We start from the raw sequence: 4289 nt of genomic DNA on the forward strand, positions 1-4289 counted from the left end.
AGTTACACTACGCATATGCAATTTATGAATGTGACTTAAGACGTGTCTTTGAAAAAAATGTCATTTGTGTAAAGATTGTCATAACATTGTATGAATGTGACCTATAAAGTTGTGTTGTGGTGATCTAAAATATTTGTAATATGTTATGCGACTGCAATATACTACGCGTGTGATTAAAACTTATAAAGTTGTGTATCTATGACACTATTTTATGGATTCATATCTCTATAAATGTGACCTAAAACGTGTCTTTTTAAAAATTATAGCCTGATTTCAAGACTAAAGGCTTCATTTACAATATGAGAACGAAAACATTGAATATGATTTTCTATCTTCAAATTTTGTGAATTTAAATTCCGTTAAAGAAGATATTTAACCTTCAAATTCATGATTACTTGCTAAATCTATATTACTTGATAATATAGTTTTAAGAAATACACATTTAGCTCTCGTTTGTTCACCATTAAATTTCATTTTATTTTTCTCTTTCATATTTTTAACTACATAATCTTCCATAAAATAATATTACACGTAAATCGAAAATTTGTCCTTTTTCAATCACTCATTTTTCAAAAAAAAAAAAACACTATTCACCCATTTTCATTTCAGAAAATAAGAGCCAAACGGGAGTTTAAGTGATGCTACACGTACATAACGGTGTACATACGGGTTCATACCCCTCTCACGTGAACCCCTGTCCATTTGAGTGGGTGTAAACCCTTGTCGGGGATGATAAAAGAATTCGTCAAACTAGATGCCCATGTGATCCCGCCATAAATGGGATGGGGATTACCTGCTTAATCGAGTATTCGGGTCGAGTAGGGGGCAGAAAATTTCGTCATCGGGGCGAGTACGGGTAACAGGGGCCCACCCAAGATTAATTTTATTTATTTATATTTAAGAATTCAATACTTTAAATGAAAAAATCTCACGAAATTTCATTAATTTTAATAAAAGATGACAGCTAAAATTATCTAAGAAATATGATCAACAATAAAAATCATAGTTTACCAAATATATTTGAATAATTTAACTTTTAAAAATAAATAAATTAATTCAAAAAATTTATAACTATATTATTGTTTCATTTTAAAGAATATGGACAATAAAATGAATTATTAAAATCTTAAAAATAAATAAATTAAACGAGTACATAATCGGAGCAAGGGCTCGTTCCCGCCCCAACTTAAATGGCTAATGGGGTGGGTAAGGGATGAAAAATTGCCTGACGGGGGGCGAGCCATCAGCTCCGAACTCACCTCATTGCCATTTGTGACCCTTATGTACACCTTGATGTGTACAAGAATTATTTCTCTTATATAATAAACCCATGACTTTTTAAGAACATTCTTAATGACAACTAAATTTTAAAACTAAGATTTTGCCTAATTTTCTCATTAACAAATAATATATTTGGCCCATAGGTCGTCTAGCAGAATTATACTGCTTGAACAACTGCGGGTGCCACATAACCCCCTGGTTGTCCGCGGGGTTGTGCAAGCAGCGCAACCCTATCTAGTATGTTCCATGGTGGGACATGCTTCTACTCCAATTTTGAACTTGTTCAACGGTTAGACGGGTAGTTGTACAACTCTCTTTAGTCCTTGTTTGGTGAAGATTAAGCCCTCTTTGTTTCTTATTTTTTCATATTTTTAATCATATATTTACACAATAAAATGTTCTTAACTATACATTCTCCAAAAAAAAATATTATTAAAAACAAGTTTTCCCAATTAAAAAAAAAAAGAAAAAAAAGCCAGGAAACAGGGCTGAAATCATATTTTTATTATTTGATAAAGTTGATATAACGTGAGGTTGAAAATTTGTAGATCTCATAAATATGTGATTAAAATTAATTATTAATTTTGACTTGAATTAGAATCTAAGTTTTAATTCGTACCAAGCAGTGGCTAAGATCACACGCATAAACACTTGTAGACATGCATGCATGCCTTGCATATGTATGTATGGTAATTGCAAGACTCATAAATGGTATACTTGGTGAATATTATGGCCACGTTTGATTTGATATGAGGTTGAATTGGATGGTGCAAGACTAACAAAAGATTAGTTGTTTTAACTAATAATTTGGATTTATATGGGATAAGTATCTCATCAACTGCTTTACTAATCCTTTATCTTTTCTAATCGAAGAAATTAATAAGAATAGAAAAAGTTAGCATTTGTCTGCAAAACAAATTTGTAAATATTTTTATATTTAATTAAACTTAAATATTAATCTTCACAATATATTATTTATACATTTTACGAAATCTAATACTACCCTCTATTCTTTTTATAAATCATTTATAAATTTGTCAAAATGAGAGTTACCCTTGTTTGAGTCATATTTTTTTTAAAATTCATTTTCAATCATATATTTTTCAATAAAATAATTTTATACGTAAATTGAAAATTTTCTCTTACTTTTTAACTACACGTTCTCCAAAAAATCAAGATTCAAAAATATATTTTTCCCTTAAATGGGATTCAAACAAGGGCTTAGCAACTACAAGAAATGAATAGAAAATTAAAGTCAAATTAATTTCATTTAGGTGAAGGTGAAGCCTTGTGTTTCAATCCGTTCACACTTGCAATATATCAATAATTGGGCCAAGTGTTAATTCATTTAAGTAGCCAATCAATTAGTACCAAAAAACTACCTTCAAAATATATTTTACGTTATTGCAATATATCTTCATTGACTCTTTACTTTTTAGATATTATTTTGATCACAATAAAGAGCAAATTTAAATTTAAATAGTATTTTTTTTTAACACTTTTCGAATTGAGATGTCAATATCTAAACTATACTATGAATAAATTAAGTAGTGGAGTATTTAAATTTGTAATTTTATTAAATGCAATCATTATAAATTATAAATATAGTGTGCGTTTACTTCTCCAAATATAAAAAGACAAGCACATGCTCTATTTTAAAAAAGAAAAAATAAATTTCTCTTGAATCCTAGCGTGTGTTTGTGAGGGATTTTTTATCCCAAAAAATTGATTTTTTGATCGTTATTTCATTATTCCAGCCGTAATTTTTGACTTCTTCTCTCACGGGTGAACCCTGCTTTTCTTCCAATGGTCAAAAAATCAATTCTCAGAATCTCTCCCAATCGGGACCCTAATTTCAGACTTTTTTAGTGATTCAAATCCTGCTCAAGCAAGAGACAAAATGTTTTATAAACTAGAAACTTCTATTATCTAATTGACAACTAATTTGTTTGTGGTGATAAAAACAAGATTGTGACCAATCCTCCTTTTTTTCTTTTTTTGGTAAAATTATGAGTTGCTTCATAAACAGGGTGTACGTGTTGAGTAGATATTGAATGTTAATTTGTCGATTCTAGAATTTTGAAGTGACCACTATCTTTATCTTGTATGGCCGTCGTTAAAAATTAAATTTTATTTTTCTCTCTTTTATTTTTAATCAGACAATCTTCATAAAATAATATTACACGTAAATTGAATTTTTTTTTTTCAACCATTCAATAGCCAAAAACAATATTATTTCACCCATTATAGTTTGAAATAATGGGGGCCAAACGGATTTTTCGGCTCGATCATATTATTGAAACAATAGATATACAACTTTATTGTAATAATATGAACCATTTAGTTAAATGAAATTCATATTTAAGATGTTTGGTCAAATAAATGTGATGAGTTAGTTAGTAGTAATAACTAATAAGCCTATGTTTGGTTCTATTTTTCTAAAATTCATTTTTAACTACATATTCTCCCATAAAATAATTTAATACGTAAATCGAAAATTATTCCTTCTTTTTTTACCACACATTTTCTAAAAAATTACTATTTCGGTATAGATTTTTTTTTTTTTTACTAAAATGGGGCTAAATAAGACTCTATGCCAAATAGCAATTAATAAATACCCAGGTAGAGGAAAAGAAAAACAGAATTTGAGAATTTCAAGTTCAAATGTATTTAGGGTTTGTCTTATAGGATGTTCGAAAATTCAAAAATTATTTACGAGGCTCGGAAGTTGCTTATGAAAATGTTCGTATAATTATCTAAAAAAATTACTGTCTGGTTAGAAGGATTTTTTGAAGGAAAGTGACTTAAAAGAAATTTCTTTACAAACTTTTATATAAATTAAAGTCCCATTAATTACATACAATTGTGAGTGGAGTAACTAAAACTAGGATAGAACAAAGGTTGCACACACATGCCCACTGAGTTGTCTTGTAAGGAGTAACTACCACAAAGTAATGAGATTTGGTACATAATGCAGTGTTCATAACGGTATCCATTTCTCTCACATA

The sequence above is a fragment of the Olea europaea genome, chromosome 21 (genome assembly GCF_002742605.1).
Source record: "Olea europaea var. sylvestris chromosome 21, O_europaea_v1, whole genome shotgun sequence".
In the NCBI taxonomy this organism is placed as follows: Eukaryota; Viridiplantae; Streptophyta; class Magnoliopsida; order Lamiales; family Oleaceae; genus Olea; species Olea europaea.